The sequence below is a fragment of the Mesoplodon mirus genome (assembly GCF_964341445.2).
Source record: "Mesoplodon mirus genome assembly, chromosome: 12".
Classification (NCBI taxonomy): Eukaryota; Metazoa; Chordata; class Mammalia; order Artiodactyla; family Ziphiidae; genus Mesoplodon; species Mesoplodon mirus.
The window spans coordinates 82,060,828-82,086,424 of NC_138988.1; the positions used below are offsets into that span (position 1 = coordinate 82,060,828).

The 25,597-nt window shown below is 43.0% G+C and overlaps 1 long non-coding RNA gene across 2 annotated transcripts in view; it reads right to left on the reverse strand.

Annotated features, from left to right (window-relative positions):
- The window catches only part of LOC309813294, a 54,822-nt gene extending 29,377 nt beyond the window's left edge, over nt 1–25,445 (reverse strand). For both annotated transcript variants that reach the window (XR_014295477.1, XR_014295478.1), the window contains exon 1: nt 25,232–25,445. This is a non-coding gene — a long non-coding RNA (uncharacterized lncRNA). The remainder of the gene's footprint in view (nt 1–25,231) is intronic.
- Nucleotides 25,446–25,597: the final 152 nt, after the last annotated feature.

Genomic DNA, 25,597 nt, shown 5'->3' on the forward strand with positions numbered 1-25,597 from the left:
CTATAAACAACCACAAAACTAGGTACAGTATATAAAATAGACACTGGACAACAGTCTGGGAGGACTGTAATTCCTGAAAGAAGGGAAACAAAGAAGGTAAGTTACATATACACACAAAAAACTTGACTGATGAATTATCTCAATCATTTAAAGAGAAAATAATACTAATCCTACACAACCCTTTTTAGAAAATAGAGGAGGGGGGAACACTTACAAACTTGTTTTATGAGATCAGAGTTACTCTTATATCAAAACCAAAAAAAGACATTACAAAAAAAACCCCCAAAACTGCTGACCAATATTATCAAGAACATAGATTAAAAAGTCCTTAATAAAATTTTAGCAAATTGAGCCCAGCAACATGGAAAAAGAATAATTATCATGATCAAATGGGGTTTATTCTGGGAATGCAACACTAGTTTAACATTTGAATACAAATTGATGCAATAACAGAATAAAGAAGAAAAATCATGTGATCATCTCCATGGACGCAGGAAAAGTATTTGACAAAATATAACACTAATTCATGATAAAACCTCTCAGCAAACACAGAATAAAAGGAAACTTTCTTAACCCAATAGAGGACATCTACAACTAGCAACATACTAGTGAAAGATTAAAACTTTTTCCCCTAAGATGAAGATCAGAACAAGTATTCCACTCTCACCACTCCTAGTAGAGGTCTTCAACAGTGTAATAAGACAAGAAAAAAAAGGCATAAAACTATAAAGGAAGCAGTAAAACTATCTTTGCAGATGACATCATCCTATACATAGAAAACCTTAGACAACTTAACAAAAGCTACTAGAACTATTAAGTGAATTTAGGAAAGCTTCAGAATACAAGATCAATATACAAAACTCTGTTGTATTTCTATATATTAGCTAATAAACATTTGAAAAATTAAGCTTAAAATAATGCCATTTAGAATAACATAAAAAAACCCAAAGTCAGGTATGTACTTAATAAAACATATGTAAGATATATACCATGAAAACTACAAAATATTGTTAAGAGAATCAAAGAAGACAAAAAAAATGGAAAGAAATATTTACTGTCTCTTGTTAAGATGTCAGCTCCCCAAAAGTGACCTAAAGATTTGACACAACCGTAATCAGAATCCCAGAAGACTTTTTTTTGTAGAAACTAACAAACAGACTATAAAATTTTTATGGAAATTTGAAGGGTCTGAAAGAGATGAAGCAATTCTGAAAAAAAAAAGTTGGAGGATAGACACTATTTCAAGATTGCTAAAATCCTATGGTAATCAAGACAGTGTGGTATTAGCATAAAGGCAGACAAACAGATCACTGGATCAGAACATTGTATAAGAGTAGAACCATATGTATTAATTTTTGACCAAGGTACTAAAGAAGCTCAATAAGGGAAAAAAATATTTCTATCAAATGGTGCTGAAACAACTGGCTATCTAGGGAAAAAAAAATCAATTGCAATTCATATCTCACACCAAACACAAAAAATAGTTTGAGATGGATCATAGCTTTTAATGTAAAAGCAGAAACCATAAAGTTTCTAGAAAAAAAACACAGGGGGTTATCTTTGCAAATATTTGTCAGGACCCACAAAGCACTAATCATAAAAGAAACAAATTGAGAAAATTGACTTGATCGAAATTTAAAACTTCTGTCCATCTCCATCAAAAGACACGTTAAGACACTGAAGAGAGTTCCTTGGTGGCCTAGTGGTTAGGATTCTGGGCTTTCACTGCCATGGCCCGGGTTCAGTCCCTGGTCAGGGAACTGAAATCCTGCAAGCCGTGCAGTGAGGCCAAAAAAAAAAAAAAAAAAAAAAAAGACATTGAATAAGCAAACTATATGTGGGAGAAAATATTCACAACATACATATCTGACAAAGGACTTGTATCCAGAATATATGAGCAACTCCTATGACTCAATAATTAAAAGATAAACAAACCAATTTTTAAAAAGTAGTCAAGAAGATTTCTACTTTCAGAAAGATGGAGTAGACATACTTTTCCCATACTCCTCCTGCTAAGTATAGCTAAAAACTCTGGACATTCTATATAAAGCAAAGATAAGAATACTCCGAAAGATGGGGAAAAGGCAGATCAGCTACAGACCTCAGGAATTGAGGAACAAGGTGGTAAGTTCCCTGGGTTTTCTTTTTGCCTCATATATCCCAGACTGGATGCTGGAGAAGCCAGCAATCTGGAAATGCCAATGGCTGTGCACATGCACATACACAGACACACACACACACACGTGCTCTAGAAAAGCCTGCTGGCTCTAGCCAAAGGACCAAAAGGGACAGCCTTGGGTCTGGTTCCAGCTGTTCAATCTTTTTTTGTATGCTGTGAGGAATAAATCACCCTTCTAGCCTAAACTTTAATGGGGTTTAACGAAGAGCCCTAATTCAACTTAAAACTATTTTTTTTCTGAGATCAAAGCTCTACTTTATCTCAAGTTAATTCTGCTCCTTTCTTTAACTGTGTCAGTCATGCTTGCCCCACTTTCTTCAGTGCTTAGCCTGTATCCTATATTGCATCTCCTCAACATCAATTTTATTGAGCCTTAATTTGCTTCAATATGCACCCATTTTAAATGCATAATCTGATAAGTTGTGATGCATGCATATACCAAAGAAACTATAACTGCAATCAATATATAGAACATTTTCATCACCCTCAAAAGTTTCATCTTTCTTCCTGGCAGTCCATCTCTCAGCCCCAAGTGTTTTTTGGTCACTAAATTTGCATTTTCACTATAGTTTGTATTTATACTTTTGGGTCTGGCTTTTTTCACTCAGCATATGGTTTTGCATGTGTGTCGCATTTACCTGTAGTTTGTTCCTTTTTATTGTTGAGTAGTATTCTACTGTACAGATATACACCACATTTTGTTTATCCACTCACCAGGTGAAAGACATTTGGGTTGTATCCTATTTGGGCCATTAGTGTGAATAAAACTGCAATGATCATTCATGGAGAAAGAAATGATGACATAGAAGTGTATTTATTGATAGGGAAAAATGTTCATGACCAATTGCTAAATGAAAAAAATAGGTTACAGAACAGTTTATATAATATGGACCCAATTTTGTAAAGAATATATTTGTGTAAATAAATAAATGTATAGAAAAAAGCCTCAAATGTTAATGATGGTTATCCCTGGGTGTTGAGATTACATGATTTTTAAGTTAAAAAAACAATAAAGTGGGCAAAAGACTGTAACAGACACTTCACAAAGGAGGATCGGCCAATTAGCACATGAAAACCGATCCTTAGTCATCAAAGAAATGCAAATTACAGTCACCAGGTGATGCCACGACTGACAGCACCAAGTGTGGGCCAAGATGTAGAGCAACAGAACCTCATATGTTACTAGCGGGAAAGTAAAACTGTACAACCACTTTGAAAACTGGTCTGGCAGTTTCTGGTAAAGTTAAACATGCACCTACCCTATGACCCAGAAAATACACCTCTAGGTATTTACCCAGGAGAAATGAAAACATTGGATACAGAAAAGACTTGTGCATGAACATTCATAGCAGTTTTATTCCTAACACAGAATGTTCCAGTAAGAAAATTAGATTTCAAAAAATTTTACCTTTCTCTCTTTTCTTTTCCTAGCCCTGGCTTCAAAACTAGAAGAGCACAAATTAGAAACAACTCAAATGTCCATCGGTAGAAGCATGAATAAACAAAACGGGTCCTTCCATACAAACAAATATTATTCAGCAAAAAAAAAAAAACTTACAAAAGAAAATCATTTCTGATACACACAACATATGGATGGGCCTCAATATTGTTATGCCGAGTGAAAGAAGCCAGATACAAAAAGATACATACTGATTCCATTTATATAAAGTTCTGAAATAGGCAAAACCAACCTGTGGCAAAAGAAATCAGGGGAGTGGTTGCCTGTGGAGTGGGGTGGGCTGGGAGGGGTTGACAGGGATGGGGCCTGAGGGATATCTGGGGGGTTATGCCAGTATTCTGTATTGTGATGGGTATGGGTTACACAGACAGATGTGACTGCTGAAACTCAGAACTGTACACTTAAGACCTGTCATTTCCGGCTTCCCTGGTGGCACAGTGGTTAAGAATCCACCTGCCAATGCAGGAGACATGGGTTCCAGCCCTGGTCCGGGAAGATCCCACACGCCGTGGAGCAACTAAGCCCATGTGCCACAACTACTGAGCCTGAGCTCTAGAGCCCGTGAGCCACAACTACTGAGCTGTGCACCACAACCACTGAAGCCCGCACGCCTAGAGCCCGTGCTCCGCCACAAGAGAAGCCACCGCAGTGAGAAGCCCGTGCACCACAATGAAGAGTAGCCCCTGCTCGCCGCAACTAGAGAAAGCCCGCGTGCAACAATGAAGACCCAATGCAGCCAAAAATAAATAAATAAAATATATTTATAAAAAACAAAAAGAGCGGTCCTTTTACCGTACATGAGTTATACTTCAATAAAAATGGGGAAAAATAAAAACAAACAAAATAAAGCTTTTTGTTAATGTAAATTTCAAACATACAAAACAGTAGAAAAGTATACTTTTATGAGTACTCCATTATAATTGAGTAATGATTTGCTAACTTCTGTTATTGGCAATAAATTGCTTAGACACATACCACAACTAATTCCCCACTTGTTCATGAGCCAAGAATGACTGTGTGTTGACTTTCTAATAAAAGGCTTTTTCCTCCCTTGTCAGGTCTCACGGTTTGAGAAATTTCTAGAATTTTAGAAAGGTAAAATTTTCTAGCCTTCTCAGGGATTTCAATGGAATGTCAGAATTTGACCCATTGACACCTATTGAAAAAATGTGGTCATTTTCAAATACCAGAGAGGTTTTATTTTTTAGGTTTTTTTTTTTTAACTGGTCAAGATTGCCTTTAGGAGGAAACAACCAGGATTGATTGATTGATTTTAAAATAAGGTCAATATTTTTTCTATTTCACCAACTGAAGAACTACAATGGTAATTTATGCCGTACTTCTCTCCATTCATATTTTATAACATGAATTAATGAAAGGAATGAGGTAGACTGGGGTTAGAATGCTGTTTTTACCAATTATCAATATTTCTTATGTGATCTTGAATAAATTTCTTCATCTTTCTGACCCTCAGTCTCCTCATCAATAGGCCTAAGAATATGTACCTCAAAGTGTCATAATGAAGATTAAATATCATCTGAGAAAATGCCTGGACATCTGCCAGGAGCTCAGTAAATATTACTGCCTTCCCTTAACTCCTTAGCAGAGGACAAGAGTGAAGAATGTTCCTTCCTCCATATTTCAGAGGTAGGTACACTCTGAAATCTGGACCTTCTTTGGGGAATTTATACAAGCCCAGTTTGAACTGTTTTACAGGTGAGGTGGCTATAGGTGGATCGAGGCAGGTGGGAGTGGGAGGGCTGTGCGATCTTCGCCTTTCATCTCCCTAGAATATCATAAACATTTTACAATAACTAATGATGAAAATATTGTCTGCAGTTTCTATTCTTCTCGATGAAAGTGTACTTGGAAAGCCATTTCTTGTTGTTGTTCTCCCTAGAAAGCATTGATCTGGGACCCAGCTGGTGTGTGGGAGGCCAGCTGTCCCATGAACTGGTGGTGGGGACACGTCAGCACAGGCTGCTGAGATGAGTCTCAGCCCCTGAACGATGCTCCCCACTGTGTGTCAGGGAGGGCAGGCATGTAGAGGTCTCTCTACCCTTCCTTCCTTTTGTTTAAAGACAAGATCCATTTCTGCCTTTGTCACCCCCTGCAGAGCCACCAGATCTCTGAAGCCAAACCAGATCTCTGTAATAAATTACCTGAGAAAAGAGAAAAGGACAAAGTAACGTGTTTAGAAATCTGACTTTCTTCCTGGAGCATTCAGGGTTACCTGTTCCAAAAGGGCAGGGTTGCACTAAGTGTGTGTGCTGGGGAGTTTGCAGGCTAACGTTCGTAGAAAAAGTTCAGTTGGTTCATTTAAGTCGTCATTTATAAATTTTTCATATTAAGGGTGAAATGTTTCCAAACCTGGGAAAACAGCGTTACAAAACAGCACTGGACATTTGTACTGCACGTACAAATAAGCCTATAGTTGACTAAACCTTAACAACAATTCTTCGAGGTTGGTAATGTATCACTCATTTTCTAAACAAGGAAACACAGGCTCAAAGAAGTTGTGTGTTTGCTTGGTGTCATACACGTGGTAAGGAAGAAAACAAGGCCTAGAACCCTGGCCTCCTGGCTCCAAATCTTTTCCCACTAGATGGTCTGTGAATGCTAGATGACAGTTTGAATTCTTTTGAGAGTAGTATTATTGACTGGCCAGTGGAAAATTAGCCCAGACTAGACTATGAACCTGGGGATCCAGAGAGTGAGGGGAAAGTTGGAGACATAGGAAGCAGATGTGAGATGCTGCACACAAACACCACAGCAAGGGCTTCAGCGCTAAGATGAGAGGAGCTTCTGATGGACTCGCTTGAATTGGATCCCCTTTCATATATTTATTTCCCTTCTGAGATTATACCTCTTTTCTGGGCTGAGAACAACCAATGCAGAGTGAAGAACAAAGAAAACAGAAACACATATCATTTCCAGAGAGTGTCAAAAGTATCATCAAAATGAGGAAGAAATTCATAAATGTACATACATAATTTTTTTCGATTAAAAACAGTGTCCCACCAAGTAAAAGCTTGTTTTTTTTTTTTTTTTGTCAGCCCAATGTATTTTTGTTAGCAATGTTGACCACTGAAATTATTTTCTTAGCACAGAATTTTCCAGTAAACCTCCCACATCAGTGTAAACTTCCTGTTCCTCTTCTTAGGCCCCTCATTACAGGCAGCAGGAGAGCTGATATTCAGCAGAAAATTAACTTGGCAGAGTGTGTGCTTAAAGGCATCAAGTTCTAAGGAAAGGAAGTTTTTGTTTTGTTTTGTTTTGCTTTGTTTTACAAAGCATTGCTTTTTACTTGTGGTGGGCCTTTTGAAGTTATGGATTTTATTTTCTGAAGATAGAGGCTTTTGGTTTAGCACAATTCTCAGTACCTGGAAAATATTCAGTGTGAGTTGTTGAACTGAGTGTTTAACATGTACTTCCCCTTGACCAAACAGAAACTTTTAGGGGTCATTTTTTTTTTTATTGTAGACAAGCTTATAGGAACAGGCGATCTTTGGAAATTGGGGAAATTGATTTGTGAGGACTATGGTTCAAGAGTACACTTTTTTAAAAGGGGCCTTTGACACTTTATTAAGCACAAAACAATCACAAAGCTAATGTAAACCTCCTCTTAAATTCGTGGTTATCAGGCTTGGCTGTATATTATAATTACCTGGGGTAGAATGAGTGCTAGGATTTTTTTAAAAATACTGCTGCCAGGTCTCAGACCCAGTCTTTTTTTTTTTTTTTTTTTTTTTTTTCTTTTTGCGGTATGCGGGCCTCTCACTGTTGTGGCCTCCCCCGTTGCGGAGCACAGGCTCCGGACACGCAGGCCCAGCGGCCATGGCTCACGGGCCCAGCCGCTCCGCGGCATATGGGATCCTCCCAGACCGGGGCACGAACCCGTATCCCCTGCATCGGCAGGCGGACTCTCAACCACTTGCGCCACCAGGGAGGCCCTCAGACCCAGTCTTATACACTGTATAGTGGGTCTAATCTACAGCCTGGGCTTCAGGCTTTAAAAAGCTTCCCAGGAGATTCTAATGGGCAGCCAAAGCTGAGCATCATTCTCTTACATGAATGAACACATTTTTAATCAGTACCTATTAAGTACCAGGCACGGTGCTGGGCACTTGTTATCTTTTATTTTACTAACATGGAAATTGGGACTCACAGAGGTTGATTTGCTTACCATGATACAGCAGCTAAGTGTTAAAGTTGGAAAGAAAAGAAAAAAAGATCCTATGACCTTACACTCTTTTTGCCATTTACATCATAGTAGTTAAAAAATATGCTAGTGACTGCAGAAGCCAATGTCTGACCTTTGAAAATGTAGACATGAGTAAATGAAGACTAACTCATTGAAGGTCAGAAGGACAGTCCTCAGGATGCTATGTGAAGCCAGTTTTTAAACGTATCTGGAAATAAAATCTGGGTGCCAAGCCTATTGGATAGATATTTCCTTCTAATGTTTGAAAAACATTCTATTTTTCAAAACCCAGCAATGTCTCCTACTGAATTGGAAATTGCAGATTGTTAGGAGGGCCCAATGTCAGCCCTTGCTGAGTTGGGCATCAGAGGTGTATTTAGCCATTGAGGAGCAGGACCTGGGTGGCCACCACAAAGAAAATCAGGGCTGAGCTGTCCACAGGATGGGACTCACAAAGGTGCCCTACAGCAGAGTCAGGTCACATTCATTGCCCCTGTTGTAAACTAGCCAGCTGTGGGCTGAGGCTGTGTATCAGTTATGGACATCCAGACTGCTTAGAGACCCAGGGAGCAGCTATTCCGTTAAGAAAAAGTAAACTAAGAAAAACAAGACTTCAACCAAACTCAACTGTAACTGTGGTGGAGAAGCTCAATGCCTGACTGAAGGTGGCTTGTGACTTTAATGTGTGTGTGTGCTGTGTATTTTTTGGCTTGAATAACCTCTTATTCACAGTGCTATGCCTCAGGTGCCCCATTAATGCTTCCTTTTTCTTTCTAAATTTCCCTCCCTTCACGGTCTTTGCTCCATCCTTATAAACTCTTTGTCTGTTGGCTAAGAAACATTTGGAGTAAGCATGGATTGTGAACATTTTAGAGTCATGTCTAGAGCAGTGGGAACTATTTCAGAAAGAAAGAAAAATCTGAGACAAAGGCAGATGAGAAAGGGAAGCAGACACAAAGAATGAAACGGGCAGGTAGAGAAAGTGACTGGAAGGTACTTAAATAGACGGCGATAGAGAAGAACAGGCAGTATAAGAAAGAATGAATGAGACAGAGACAGTCAGAATCCCAGCAAGAGAGGATGGAGAGAAACAGAGACAGGAGCTCAGAGAGAGCTAGACATATATATATATAGAGAGAGGGAGACAGACAGACAGAGGCAGCCAGTCAGCAATAGAGAGAAACAGAGACAGGCAGCAGAGAAGACCAGACAGGAGACAGAGGGGGTCAGGGGTGAAGGGAGAAAGAAAGAGAGACAGATGTGCCGAGGGAGGAGCCTAGGGGACAGAGGGAGGCTGACGGGGAGAAGGGAGTGAACAGAGGGTTGGGGCCGGCAGATGTGTGGTGTGGATGGCACTCTCACAGAGAAATGAGAAGCCGGGCTGCTGTGCCAGGAGGGACAGCCTTTCCATCAGGGTTGTTGAAGGGGATGAGTTTAGTCATCCTAAATAGAAGAAGGATTCCTTCCTCCCCAGGCCCAACCCAGGCTCCATCTGGAGGGCGGTCTGATGAATGTGGCTTCCGACACCGGCACCCTGGGCTGTGGGAGGACCTCACACCACCCCATGTGGGAACTGAGATCCTCGTGGTGGACGTGTGTGGCTTCCTCGCCAGCCCTTCTCCATTCACTCCGTTTTCAGTAACAACCTCCCATGTTCGTGGGGAACCACCCCTCCCCACCTCCTGTGGTTCTGTGGCATTGGCAGTACCTCCCACCACCCCATTCCAGGGAGAGTGTACAACTCAGGCTTGGCGTCTGACCCAGAGCATCAGTTTCCCCTGTGGTCAGTGACTGGCTCAGGGGTAGGCACATAACTCAAGGGAGGCATATCAGAGCCAATCAGTCTCCTTTGGGGGTTTGTTTGGGCTCCAGGGTTTGCCCTCAGATCCAGACTTGAACCCTCAAGACATGTTGGCTGGAGCTGGGGCTGCCATCCTGCCAACTTGCATAGTCTGAAGACGAAGCCAACACACAGAGCAGCAGAGAGTAAAACGAAGAACCACTGCATTCTTGTGGCCTCTTCTGAACACTGTCCAAGCTGTTTCTGAAGTCAGAACTATCTCTAGAGTTTTTATTTACAAAAGCCAATAGATAACCTTCTTCTCTGACAGCAGAAACCAGTTCGAGTTGGAGTTTCTGTCACTTGCAACCAAATCCTAATTGATATAATGTTTTGGGTTATGTCACCACATTCTATAGACATGGAGTTTAAGTAACTTATCTAAGAGTTTAGCTAGTTGGTGCCAGCACATGAACTGAGGTTTCACCTACCTCTACGCCCTTGAACTCACTCTTTCCTTCTCTCCCCCTCATTTGATTTTACAGTTAAGATATCAGGCCCATTTCAAACAAATGGTTTTACTCTAGCGACTGTACAAGTTCTGGAAATGCCGACTCTAGGCAAAATTGCCATCCCCAGGCAATGCTTATCTTGGCTCAGCTATTTCCTTATTCTGTGATGTACTCCTCTCCCTTCCTAGCCATGGTAAGCAGAATATGACAGGTATCACAGATACTTTTATATGAACTTACCCAGTAGAACCTTTACCTTTTAAAAGAGACCCTGAAGGAATAAACTTCTAATGCAGGAATTCCAAATATTGTAGCATATGGTTAGAGGACATACTTGGAGCTGCTGAACCGTCTTAGAATTCTCTGAACTGCCAGTGAGCGCTAGGTCCAATAGTCTTTTTATAAGATTGTAAATGAAACCTTACTGAAGAATCCTGAAAAATGTCCCCCATGTAACACATTTACAGCGGTGGTACTCAAGCTTCACTGCGCATTAGACTCACTGGAGAGCTTGTTAAAACAGACTGCTGGCCCCATCCCCAGAGCCTCAGCTACAGTGGGTCTGGGGCAGCGCCTGAGAATTTGCATTTCAAAAAGTTCCCAGCTGATGCTGATGCTGCAGTTCTGTCTGGGTGGCACCCTAATTTGAAGATCAGGTTTAGATTTAAAAATACACCTCTGAGAGAGCTTGGCTGGCTGACATGAAACCTCCACACTGCGCTGCCCTAGTCCTAGATACTAGTAGACTAGGAGTAGACTATTTCCTTCCACCTCCTACCTCATCCCCCAGCAGAGATGCCAGCCAGAGCTGGAGGTGCAGCTTGGGCAATGGTGGAAGGGCCCCTGGTGCCCCACAGGTGAGCCCACTTGTGAATCAGATGCAGGACTACAGCCAGGGGTCCAGGAGGGCTAGGATCTGTTGATGCTTGTGTGGTGGGAAAACGTTTTTAAAATACGAATTCAGGGGTTTTTTCTTTCTGATAATTCCTATTACTCTAGGAACGTCCCCTACCTACACCTCTCCCCCCACGCTAGAACCCTTTTATTCTCACTGCACCAAGGAAGGGCTGAGGTAGTACAAGAAACAAGAAGTCTATTTCCAGCTTTTGTGTGTCTAATCACACAGGCCTGCCTGTTTGGCTGTGTGGCCAGTACCGCACACAGGGCACCGCTCCCAAAAGGCCCTCGCACTTGGGTCTGATGCTCTGCGGTGGCTGCCTTGAAATTCTTAATAGTTTTAGCTTTGAATCTGTGACTTGTAAAGCAGACCACAGGACACTGGAGCTTGCACCAGGGGCTTGGAGCCTCAGCTCTTGTGCATCCTGCCTCCACTGTGTCTGGCTTGGGATCCCTGACGTTCGCCCCACCCCCCACTACCCTGGTGCCACAGGCCCTGCCAGCCTCCCTTTGCCTGGGCCGTGCTCCGCTAGCTCTCTCCACAACTGGCGTGGGCCTGGGCACAGTTGTGGGCACTGGGGGTGTCAGGGCCTGTTGCACCCACCCCATGGCGTCTGGGGGTGGGATTCAAGGAATCTGCCTTTTGGCCTCAGGCTGAGGGTACCACAGGCATCGTGGGGTGTGCAACTTGGTGAGGTCTCTTGCCCAGCCGTCCAGGGACCAAGTATGTACATGTGTACCGGTGTGAAGGTGGCCATCCCTTAAGGATTGGCTGTCCGCCGTGGGCTGGCACTGTGGGCCCTTGGGAAGGGGATGTTGACTTCCCCAGCCCCAACGCAGCTCAGTGTTTTCATTTTGCATGGAGTCTGGCAAACGATGTAGCTGCCCCAAACACGGGCTTGAGATAGCCCAGAGACCTCTGCACCCCAGAATAGCAGAGATGAAAGGAAGTGCATAGCTAGCCCCATGGAGGTTTTTGCTTTTCCCAGCACCGTGTGGGAAAAGAAGACCCATGCTTTGCACTCAAAGTAGTAAGAAGTTGAGCTGAGAGCAAGCTGGAACTGGGGGGTCCTTGGGTCAGGGATCACTTAGCAGTGACCAGAACAGTCCAAAGGCCAGGTAGGAGCAAGCATAATAGGGGGGAGGCCAGCATGAATAGATGGTGACCCAGACTAGGTGGATATGTACGTGTGTATAAAGCCCACTTTGACAGACTAAACTCCTGCCATCAGAAGAAATGGAGGTTTGAAGTAGAAAATAAGTTGGTTTACAGAAAAAACAATATTAAATGTCTACTTTCCTGAATTTATAAGTTGAGGTTCATACCTGATACACTTGCCCCCAAAAATGGGAAAAGGAGTTTACAGAGACATGGGGTTAAGAACATACAAGAAGGGGAGGGATAAACTGGGAGATTGGGATTGACATATACACACTACTATATATAAAATAGATAACTAATAAGAACCTACTGTATAGCACAGGGAACTCTACTCAATACTCTGTAATGGCCTATATGGAAAAGAATCTAAAAAAAGAGTGGATATATGTATATGTATAACTGATTCACTTTGCTGTACATCTGAAACTAATACAACATTGTAAATCAACTACACTCCAATAAAAATTTAAAAAAATAATTTATTTTGAATATAAATAAATTTATTTAAGCCCATTTAAAAAAAAAAGAAGAAGAAGAATGTGCAAGAAAAGGCATCCTCCTACAGACTGGGAGCTGAGAGCCCGGTCAGCCTGGCAAGGAACCACCATTCAGAGGGTCTAAGAAGCGGACTCTGGACACTACGCTCAAGAGACAAATCACCCAGGGTCAAGAAATATCAGGACCAAGGCTGGTCAGAGGAAGCCAACCTAAGAAGCAGTGTCGTGGCACATTTCGAAGCTTCCTTATAAGAGAGTTGTTTAAACTGTTCATTAAAATATTTTGTTCTATCATGGATACATGTTCCTTTTGTACTTACTGTGGGAGAACACTTTCCTTAAAGCACCTTCGCTACAGTGGTTTAGGAATAAAACAATGTTGGTTGCTAGGGGCGCCCTCCCCAGGCAAGGCAAGATGAGTACTCGATGAAAATGAGCAGGAGATAAGTCAGAAAGACTGGAAGGAGGGAAGCGACCTCAGCCTGATATTTTAATGAAAAAAAAAATGGGATGATTCTTTTTTCTTTTTATCTCTAATTTTTCTGCAACAAACATGCTTTACTTGTGCAGTTTTTACAAGAGGGGAAAATCTCTAAAACAAAAGAAAATTGGAGGGACACACAATACCTGCGGTGAAGACGTATTTATGATTCTAATCTGCCTTTCTCTGCATTCGGGAGGAGAGGAGAAATAAAGGAAGAAAAATCCTAAACATAGACTATCTGTCACATTCTCTTTCCATTAGCCGGATCCATATATAAATGAAAGAACAAACATTCCCAGGGAGCAACTGGAAAGCTGTGGCGGCAGGGAGGTCCCCCTAAGGGGGTCGGGTCTTCAGAGGAAGAAAGTCCACCTGCAGGAGCCCTCCTCAAGGAGTCAGCTTAGACTAAATGGCAGCCCATCTGGAGGATGCACCCCAGCAGGTTGCTAGGCTTTCGAGACTGCAATGTGGGGGCAGGGAGTGGATTCTGTGGCCAGACCAGCCCCATGTCGATAAAAATTCTTATATAATCAAGTATGTTCCAGGTTGCAGCAAATTATACAAAACTCAGATAAAACCAAAACCACCGCATCCAAAGTGCACGGATAGTTCCCTGGAGCTCCCTGGAAGTGGATTTGACTTAGGAAGGGTTTTAACTTCTCCGTTTGGTGCCAAGCCTGCCATAAGAGAGAACTCCTGATGTGGATGCAATTCATACCTGTGATAAATCAGGACAGAAAAAGCCATTCAAAAACCCAAAGCAGCCACACAGAACAAAAAGGAAGCAGAGAAAAGCAGACTCAGAGAGAAATGGCATTTGATCACTCAGAGCAGATTACTGATTTGTTCTTATGGAATCAGACGGAGTGAAAAAAGGGACTTCAGACGGGGGTCAAGTCCCCAACTCATTTGCAAGAGTGTGAACCCTACTTGGCTGGGTGCCCTTCTCCACCGGTGTGGCCTCTATGTAAAGAGAACTGGATCCTAGTTCTCAGAAGCTTGTGTTTCCTCTTTGTCAGGGATCCTGTTTAGCTCATGATGGGAATTTTGTCTTCAGCAGCATCAGTTTTCAAAATTCCGCACACGGGCACAAAATTAAAAGGGAAGCGGAGTCCCTTTGGGATGTTTTATCTCATGAATCATCCGTCCCTTCCTGACTCTCCTGGGAATCCCATCCACGCACAGAGGTCCCATTGACTCCTGTGGTCCCTGTCAAAGCCAACTTCAAGATTGGAAAAGATGAACCCTAGTCGATTTCATGTTGAACTCACCAGCTAAATTCTGTTGCCGGCAAGGGTCAGAGCAGCCTAGGATTAAAGAGGCAGAAATAAAAGAGCCTGCTATTCAAGAACCTGGGGGTTTCTTGCATTGTGATTGTAAATGGATTCCAATAATTTATATGCAGATGGATGAATGGGCAATAGAGCTCTGCAGAGTTTTTTTTAAACTTACCGTTCAGCCTGTTTAGGTGGTAATTAGGCTGTAAACACGTGCAACTAAAGGAAGTACCTCATCAATTTCATTTTATTTTCTTTTAATCCTAGAACAGGTAAAAGAGTTTAAGAAAGTTCATTGAAATCTATGCAACCCAAACCCTTTCCAAAGAGGTAGCAACTTTGGTTTTTGAAATACTTATCTGATTTAAAGATTCAACAAGAAATATTATTTTTTTAATAAACTCAGGCTAGATCTATTCTGTATGCCTCACTCTCCCAGGAAGAGAAGAGAGAAGAATTGACTATGGAATGGTCATCAGAAATTTGTTCTTTGGAAACATGAGTATTTCTGTGTTATTTGTAAAAAAATCATATGACTGATTTGTTCACTTGTTCATTCATCCGTTCACTTTGTTCATTCAATGAAAATCTGTTAAGTCTCTTCCATATGCCAGGCCCTGTGCTAGGCCCAGGTGAGTAAAATGAAATTAGATAGATTCTGGTTCTATGTCAGATGGGGTAGGCAGCCTTGTGTCTTCCATTGAATGCAGCTATAAAACCTGGACGAAATACACGGAGCAGGTATTTACCATGAAAAGTAAATAGTAGCAGGTGGATTGGAGACAAGACCAGGATTTGAAGTACCACTGTACTGGTGGTGAGTCTGACACGTTTTTCCCCCTCTGGTATCCCCTGGCCTGGCCTCGCCTCAGGGCAGTCCCAGACCTAGAGGTGAGCCTTGGCAAGGATGGAGAATGAAGGCTCCAGGAGACGCCATTTAGTTCTGACACGAGAAGTGAGAAAGAGGTCTTCTGACATTCAGAGAGAATGGGGAAAATTCCCCATTTTTCTTTTTCCTTCTTTTTCTTTTCCTTAATCTCTCACACGACCTAGACTGTGATGGCCCACAGGTACCTAAAAACTCCGAGGGAGAGGAATCTTCCTCTCCAATCAGAAGAACTGGCCCAAGAGAATAGCACAAACGCCTGTTGCTTTTTCTCTGTCTTCCTGCCATTTGGCCCTTGTGACGATGGATCTGGTTCTCTTCTTGATGTTCGATTGCTCATAGCTCTCAAGCCTTATCACTCCCCCTTCCCTTTCTGCCACACATCTAGGCAAAACTGATAGAAAGCTCAGATACTCCTTTGTAACTAGCAGGCGGCTCAAACCATGGAGCTCCAGCTCCAGGAACTCACCCCAGCCTCACCCCCCAGCGTCACAAACACCAAGCTGGCCTCCTTTCCTGGCTCTCTCAAGCCATTTTCAGACCAGCTTGGGAGCTCTCCCTGCTCTCTCCAGAATGTGAATAATAAACCTTTTCATGCCCTATTGTTGTATGTGTGGCATTATTGATCTTAATATCCAAACCAAAAAACAGCTGGGGATGGGGGTCTATCTCACTCTCACTGAGTGACCCCAACAGTTCCAGACATGGGCACAGTTAAGGGAAATGCACAGCAGATGAGGGTCAAAAAGGGACACTTCGGGGAACCAGAGAGCACCAGGGAGATCTCAGAAGATCTCAGAGAGGAGGCAGCTTGGGGTGCTGCTCAAGTTGTTTAAGAATTTGGGCTTACATAAAAAGAAATGGGGGCCTCCCTGGTGGCGCAGTGGTTGAGAGTCCGCCTGCCGATGCAGGGGATACGGGTTCGTGCCCCGGTCTGGGAGGATCCCATATGCCGCGGAGCGGCTGGGCCCGTGAGCCATGGCCGCTGGGCCTGCGCATCCGGAGCCTGTGCTCCGCAACGGGAGAGGCCACAACAGTGAGAGGCCCGCATACCCCCAAAAAAAAAAAAAAAAAAAGAAATGAAATTGAGCTATTTGTAATGAGGTGGATAGACCTAGAGTCTGTCATACAGAGTGAAGTAAGTCAGAAAGAGAAAGACAAATACTGTATGCTAACACATATATATGGAATTTAAGAAAAAAAAATGTCATGAAGAACATAGGGGTAAGACAGGAATAAAGACACAGACCTACTAGAGAATGGACTTGAGGATATGGGGAGGGGGAAGGGTAAGCTGTGACAAAGTGAAAGAGCGGCATGGACATATATACACTACCAAACGTAAGGTAGATAGCTAGTGGGAAGCAGCCGCATAGCACAGGGAGATCAGCTTGGTGCCTTGTGACCGCCTGGAGGGGTGGGATAGGGAGGCTGGGAGGGAGACGCAAAAGGGAGGGGATATGGCAACATATGTATATGTATAACTGATTAAATTTGTTATAAGGCAAAAAATTAAAAAAAATAAAATTAAAAAAAAAAAAAAAAAAGAATTTGGGCTTAATCCCAAGCTGTGTATGTGTGAATCTGACCATGAAGAGTCTATGGGAGACTGAGAACTGAACCACGGGAGAGATCACCGCCCACCGTCAGACTGGCCACTAGGTGGTGTACACACCAGGTAGATCAGAAGAGCCCTGCAAAGGCTTTGAAAACAGAACTGATACTGAAAACACCTCCTACAGCAAGTTGGTCAGACCTTGAAGCCTGAGACCAATTAGGTTGATTGCCTGCTAAAACAGAAATGTCAACATTTTATAGGATTCAGACAAGACTCAGAGTCTCATACATAATTTCAAAGTGTCCAGGATTCAATCCAAAATTATTCAGCATACCAAGAACCAGGAAAATCTCAACTCTAATAAATACATACAATTGTTAAACTTCATAAACTGGACACAAAAAGTCAGATTTGCTGTATGTCAAAAATTTTTTTTAATTATTACAATTTTAATAATGTCCTTCACTTACAAGAAGCACACAACCTAGGGCAGGAAATAGAATAAAAAAATGGATAATGACATAACCTTTAGTAACTGTGATGTTAGAGGTGGACAGGATACTGTGGATGCACAGAAGGATACCTAACCCAATCTGGAGAGCAGGGCATCAGAAGATTGAGATCAGCTTCCTGGAAGCACAGATGCTTAAGTCTTAAAGAATAAGTAGGCAAAGAGGAGGTAGGTGAAGAAATAGAAGATATTCACACATAAGTAAGGGGCTGTGGGAGCAAAGCAGGCACTGGGAACTATAAACAGTTCTGTTTTGTTGAGGTTCTAGCTGCCAAGTGGGAAGGGGCAGAAAAGAATCTTGGAATTACCGGGATCCGCCATAGAAGGCTTCATCATATACTACATTTAACCCTCTAGGTCATCCTATCTAGAATCTGATCTTAGTTGTGTCAACATTAACACAATGGTCATAATGAAATCATGGCACCCCTCTGGGTTTTGGCTTCCTGTGGCAGAAACTATAGGTGTGCCATGGATACCTGTGTGGTCCTCTGTTTCCCAGCCTGCTTTGCAGTTGGGTTGGCTGTGGGATGCATTCTGCCTAACGGATGCAAGTGGAAGTGATGAATGGAATACTCAGGGCTTGGATGTCTAAAGTAGCCAGGTGCCTTTCCTCAATCCTCTTCCCTTTTCCCATGGACCTTAGAGGCCATGTGTTGAAAGGACATGCAAGAAGATGGAAGGAACCTGGATCACTGAGTCATCACTTGAAGGAGATGCCTGACCAGAAACATCTGTGAAGGAGTTTGCACAAGGGAGCAATAAAGTTTTCTTACGTTAAGCCACTGAGATTTCATGGTTTATTAGTGCATCATAGTCTAGCCTATCTGACTAATACAGTTTCTCCCCCCATCTCTTTATCAAGAGCAAGATAGCTGCCCGCCAAAGTCTTTTCCAGCTCCATAAATCCAACTGTTAGATAAGGCTCTCCTCCAGTTATCTGGCTTCTTCCTGGTGCTTTGCCTATATTTCTTGGGATCAGTCCTACCTATACTCTTCCTTTCCAGGATATTCTGAATCTTGTGTTGGAGAAAGGTCATGATGCCAGAGGCACTAGGTTTAGATAGGCTCTCAAAGCTCACCTTGTATACCTTACTTTCTAGTGTCTGACTCACCTCTCCAACATCCCTGCTACGTGGTGGTCCAGGGTCTTCTTGAAAATCTCTAGTAACTGGAAACACTGCTCCGACTATACAAAAGTTCTTCCTCCCCAAACATTCTAAATAAGGGGACACACTGACCATAATTCATAATCCCCATGGACTGTGCTTAAATCCCCCTATTTTATTTTTCAAATGAATGAGTAGTAATTCCATTCAAATGAATGAGTTTTAATTCCATTTGGGACATCTGAGCCTTTTCCTGACCTCTTCCCATCATGACAACAGTTCTTTTTTTCTTTATACAATGAACTATTTATTTGGTGAGAGTTGTATTGCCTCTGTGTGACAGTCCAGAAATTTCTCTTTTATCCATCAACTCCCTTATCCCCATGAGTAAAGAGCTTTCTTTGAAAGAAGTCTGTCTAGAATGTCAAGGACAAGATCTGATAAGCAACAGTAGTCTTGAAGTTCACATCTTTGGAAGTTTTAAGTCTATCTGTATGTCCATGCGGTTTCTCTGAAGCCACAAACATCTTTTAAAAGTCAACACACCTAGGGCCTCCCTGGTGGCGCAGTGGTTGAGAGTCCGCCTGCCGATGCAGGGGATACGGGTTCGTGCCCCGGTCTGGGAGGATCCCATATGCCGCGGAGCGGCTGGGCCCGTGAGCCATGGCCGCTGAGCCTGTGCGTCCGGAGCCTGTGCTCCGCAACGGGAGAGGCCACAACAGTGAGAGGCCCGCGTACAGCAAAAAAAAAAAAAAAAAAAAAAAAAAGTCAACACACCTAAACAAGACAACAGAAGGGAACATCTTCATCTGGATGGAAAGTTTTAACATGAAATCTTTTTGTAGTGAGGGACTCTGATGATTTAACCAAATGTCTGTTTAGTGCATAATGCTAGATAGTCCTTGAATAATGTCAAGCGCAACCCATAAAAAAATGATAAATTGGACTGCACCAAAATTTAAAAACTTTTGCTCTATGGAAAGACTCTACCAGAAGCATGAAAAGACAAGTTACAGATGGAAGAAAACATTTGCAAACCACAAATGTGACCAAGGACTAGCATCTAGAATATATAGAGAACTCTCAAACTCAAGAGTAAAAAATAAATACTCCAACTAGAAAATGGGCAAAAGACATGAAAAGACAGTTCACCAAATGGTGGCAAATAAGCACATGAAAAGGTGTTTCATTAGCCCTTAGGGAAATGTAAGTTAAAACCACAACGTGCTATCACTACACTAAAATATAAAAGACCGACAACACCAAATGCTGGCAAAGATGCAGAGAAATGGAATCACTCATACATTGCTGTTAGGAATGTAAAAATGGTTCAGCCCCTCTGGAAAACTAGTTCAGCATTTTCTTTAAAAACTAAACATGCACTAACCATATAACCCAACAATTCCACTCCTGGACACTCATCCCAGAGAAATGACAATGCATGTTTACACAAAAGTATGTACACTAATGTTTATAGCAGTTTATTCCTAATAGTCAAAACCTGAAAACAATCCAGATGGTTAAACAAACTGTGGTACATCCACACCCTGAAGCACTACTCAGCAATAAAAAGGAACTAAATATTGATACCTGCAACAGCCTGGCTGAATCTCCAGAGAATTATGCTGAGTGAAAAAAAAGCTAATCCCCAAAGGTTACATATTGTATGATTACATGTATATCATATCCTTGAAATGACAAAATTATTGAAATAGATTAGTGGTTGCCAAGAGGTCAAGGGAGGGGGTTGGAGTGGGTGGGGAGGTGGGTGTGGTTATAAAAGGCCAACAAGAGGGAAGGATCCTGGTAGTGATGGAAATGTTCCATATCTTGCATGTATCAATGTCAATAAGGTGGTTGTGATATTGTATAACTGTTTTGGAAGATGTTACCATGGGGTAACATAAAGAGTATAAGGAATCTCTCTGTATTATTTCTTACAACCCATGTATATACAAAAAACTTAACAAAACCATGCCTGGGTTGCAGCCCATACCTGGTAAATTACAATATCGGGAGATGGGAGCCAGGCATCAGTAGTTTTCAAAGATGCCCAGGTGATTCCAATGGGCAGCAAATTTGGGGACCACTGAATTAAGCATTTCAGAAGCCTCCAAGGAGACAATTTAAGATGAATGAAATAGGGCTTCCCTGGTGGCGCAGTGGTTGAGAGTCCACCTGCCGATGCAGGGGACACGGGTTCGTGCCCCAGGCCGGGAAGATCCCACATGCCGTGGAGCGGCTGGGCCCGTGAGCCATGGCCACTGAGCCTGCGCTTCCGGAGCCTGTGCTCCGCAACGGGAGAGGCCACAACAGTGAGAGGCCCGCGTACCGCAAAAAAAAAAAAAAAAAAAAAAAAAAGATGAATGAAATAAAGTTTTCCTAAAGTTCTGTCTGTAGCGACATCTTTGCAAAAGGGAATGACACAGAAGCATCCTATTACATTTTGACCACAGCCCCAGTCAATTTCAGGCAGAAGCCCTGACCGTTTCTTATTCACCTGGCAGGCTCCTAGCCTTGAAGCTTCACAAATTGAAAAATCCAGCCTAAAAGCCAGCATTATTAACCACTTTGCTAATTGGAATAATTTACCAATTTAAAAAAATGTATTTCATAAATAGTTCAATTTCTTCCTAACCGTCTTCATCCCCCAAATCTTTATTAAATCCAGCCTGAAAAGATGACTTATACAAATGCTGCTAGATGTTCCAGAGCCTGCCCAAGGTGTTACAGGTGTGTGGTTGTTTTTAAATTAACTCTCCATCCACATCTGGTTTGAATTTCAGAAACTTTTAATATTCATTGCCCTTCTTTCCATGAAATTTGTTGGATCCATGAAATTTGTTGGATATACCGATTAAACTTGCTCTAACAATTGGCCCCTTAGAATGAACTATAAGAAGAAAGGAGAGGGGCTTCCCTGCTGGCGCAGTGGTTGAGAGTCCGCCTGCCGATGCAGGGGACACGGGTTCGTGCCCCGGTCCAGGAGGATCCCGCATGCCGCGAAGCGGCTGGGCCAGTGAGCCATAGCCGCTGAGCCTGCGCGTCCGGAGCCTGTGCTCCGTAACGGGAGAGACCACAGCAATAGGAGGCCCGTGTACCGCAAAAAAAAAAAAAAAAGAAGAAGAAGAAGAAAGGGGCTGAATCTTTTCTTTAAATTTGGTCCCAATTTCACCTTTACAGTGAGTCCCGCTGCACTGTTGAGTGGATTTTCAGAATGTTTCTCCATTGCGTGTTTCCAAGTAGTAGCATGCCCTGTCTCTTGGGACCTTTTCTTTTAAATTAAAAACATTGTTTAAAATGCATGATCAGAGCAACATTAACGTAATGAGAAAAGGCAGCCTTATCACACAAGATAATCTGCTTTTCCTCAAAGATGCCAGTTTTATTGCATTAAGGGTCGTTTGCTCAAAGAGATCTGAGAAGACACATGGATTAACTCTGTACATCAAGTCCTCTTTCTCACATGTTTGATTTTTACACTACAAGTACAGTAGTGGCTCCATGGAGGCTGTTAGAATAGGAAAGATTGAGCTTTTTTTTTTTTCTTTTTAACACCGACAACACCAAATGCTGATGAGGATGTAGAGGAACAGGAATTTTTTTTTTTTTTTTTTTTGGCTGCACCAGGTCTTAATTGCAGCAGGCAGGTTCCTTAGTTGTGGCGTGTGAACTCTTAGTTGTGACATGCATGTGGGATCTAGTTCCCTGATCAGGGATCGAACCTGGGTCCCCTGCATTGGAAGGCAGATTCTTAACCACTACGTCACTAGGGAAGTCCCAAGACTGAGCTATCTTTAATATTTGTTTTTATTTTTTATTCTAAGAAATCTTTTGGGGAAGATGAAGTTAGACAAGTATGCTAGTGAATTAATGTAAATCCATTTTACCATTCTTTTATTGCTAAGCAAAAGAGAAGAGTCAGGAGTCATCTCATCCAAAACAGAGGCTCTTCTGGGTTTAAGCACACACAGACACAGAGCGTTAAACTCGGTTAAGGACAACAAATGGAAAGCAAGATGCACACAAAGATTACCCCTCACCCCATGATGGAAAGTTTCCCCGCAGCAACATCTGGCGACTGCACAGTCCAGATTTCAATAGAAGACTCAGAAGCAGGAAACCATACTCAGCCCAGCTCTTTATGAACACAGCTTGTTGCTGAACCAATTTATTCTGCTTCTAATTCACAATTCTCTAGCCCCAACCAAACACCCTCCTTTGGTTCTCAGAAGGCATGGAGCCCTTTCCCCATCAAAGGGCCTTTGCTCAGGCCATTCCTGCTACCCACAATGCGGTTCCCCTGACTCCTTGCCTGTCAGACTTCAGGTTTCAATTATAATACCTCTTGCCATCCCCTTCGAGAGTCAGTCTCTAACTCTCAGAGTCCTATTCTAACTCAGACTCCTTTTCCATGGCTTGACATCTGTTGGGCTGTGTCCCACAGGCCTGCAAGCCTTGTAGTTGTCCAGCCTCAGGACGGCAGAGCCCAGAGACAGTGACAGAGACATCAATGGTTTATTGGACATGGGGAATCCTACAAAGGGTCCTGGAGAAACGCCCCACTGCGTCCAGAGGACAGGACATGGCAACAGTCTTTGCTACTCAGGGGAGAAGGAGGCTACCATTTACAGGGGGGGTTGATATCAGGTGGGCTCAGTTACCAGGGACTAATTAAGCCCTATAATTAAGAGGATTGAATAGTTATGTGAGGGAAGCAGGGCCTGGTCAAGCAGGGGATGCACAGAGAGCAGGAGAACAGCCATCTTGAAGGGCCTGACCATATAACAGCCAAAAGATTTGTGAAATTAATAAATGCTTTCTCTGAAAATTTAATAAATTAATAAATGCTTCCTCCAGCTAAAAGAGTAGATACCATACCATTCCTTAAGACAATTTTAGTGACTCGTAAAAATCGACTACATTTTTAATTAAACACACCCAGCCATATGATAACCAATCACAAAGATTATAGTGATTAGCTCAAGCCATTCAGGATCTGAGACCACCTTCTAATGATGACATGCAGGTTACTCATTTAAGCAGGGGCCATGCTGAGTGACCTGTGACCCAGACATGACCACTCTTGTTTCACAGCTGTTCCCTCCTCCAAATACTTCCACACATCTATTCTCTGTCCCATTCACCCATTCAATAGGCGTCTCTACTGCCTTATGAATCTTACCAACCTCTTAAAGTAGATTTTAAACTCTTGGAGTGCAAGGACCACTTTTAATAATAATACCAAACACTACTGAGTATTTCCTCTGTGCCAGTCATAATGTTTTGTGCTTTTCTCTCTTAATAAAATATGCAGGGCTTCCCTGGTGGCGCAGTGGTTAAGAGTCTGCCTGCCTGCCGATGCAGGGGACACGGGTTCGTGCCCTGGTCCGGGAAGATCCCACATGCCGCGGACTGCTAGGCCCGTGAGCCATGGCCGCTGAGCCTGCGTGTCCGGAGCTTGTGCTCCGCAACGGGAGAGGCCACAACAGTGACAGGCCCGCGTACCGCAAAAAAAAAAAAAAAAAAAAAATGTAGTGGAGCCATGATTGGAGCCCAGGCAGAATGACTGCAGAGCCTGCATGCACACTCTTTTCTACAACATGGATCTGACACTTCTTAGCTGTGTGCATGACCTTTGGCAAGTTGGCTCAGTTTCCTCCTCTGTAAAATGGGGATGACACAGTATCTACCCTGGAGGGTTATTGGGAGGATTAAATGCTTAGAAGGTGGCTGGCCCACAATATTCATTAAATGTTAGTTACTATCATTATTGTTTCTAGTAAAGTGCCAAATTCCAGGAAACCTCTCAGTCCCAGTAGCACGGAAAGTCCCGTGTTCTTGGCAAAAGTTCAAAATGAGCCCAGATGGCAGGGCTAGGACAGGGAGTCAGCGGTACCCTGTTCACTCTCCACTGCCTGTCTCTTTCAGAGCCCACCTTAAAATTCCCCCTTATGTCCTGTAATTGACCTTTTCTCCCCATCACAATATTTATGGAAACTACTCCTTAGTCAACAGGTTGTACTGCAAAAATTGTTACCTTTTTGGTACTTTCTTTTTTTTTAATTAATTTATTTATTTTTGGCCACGTTGGGTCTTTGTTGCTGCCCACAGGCTTTTTCTAGTTGTGGCCAGCGGGGGCTACTTTTTGTTGTGGTGCGGGGGCTTCTCATTGCGGTGGCTTCTCTTGTGGAGCACGGGCTCTAGGCGCGTGGGGTTCAGTACTTGTGGCTCACAGACTCAGTAGTTGTGGCTCACGGACTTAGCTCCTCTGCGGCACGTGGGATCTTCCCAGACCAGGGCTCGAACCTGTGTCCCCTGCATTGGCAGGTGGATTCTTAACTACTGCGCCACCAGGGAAGTCCTCCTACATCCCTTTACTCAGACCACCGCCCTGTTTTCTAAGAGGAAACCATTTGGAGTTTGATAATAACTCTAACAAGGTTTAAAACGCCTCGCCTACCTGAATGAAACAAGAGCATCTAGTGCCCCCTGCTGCCGTTTGTAGGAAAGGCAACCAAATAAGAAAAGCTGGATTCTTCGACAGCGAACTTCTGCTTATCAAGGTCTAAAAAGAAATCGGTATAAATATCCTATAATTGAAGTTAGATTCCCGTTTCACCTTTTCTTGAATTCACCCCCTTGAAATTCAGTTGTTTACTTTGCCTCTGCCAAAAAATGACTCTTGTTTAATTATACTGAGAAAACTCATTTACCTTTGCTTTCCTTGAATTTGATTGTAGCTGTTTTGACTTGGGGATTTGTACTGGTTTTGTTTTACTCTTGGCTTGTTTTCATTTCCGTGAAGCCCGAGACCGGCGCGCGGGGCGAAGGCTGAGGCGTCAGCCGGCGGAGGTAACCTCCTCAGGCTCGACGGGCTTCGGGAACCCTCTGAGGCGCCCCGGCTCCGCTGCCTTCGAAGACGTCAAACTTCCCAGGATTCTGAGAGCTCGCCGTCAGGGTCAAAGGGACGCCGGCCCAGGGCTGAGTGTCAGGTGGGCTCAGCCAATGAGCATGCGCTTTAGGAGAAGTGGGCCCGCCCCAGCGGACTTGGGCCTTATAAATAGTCGCTCCGAAACGCT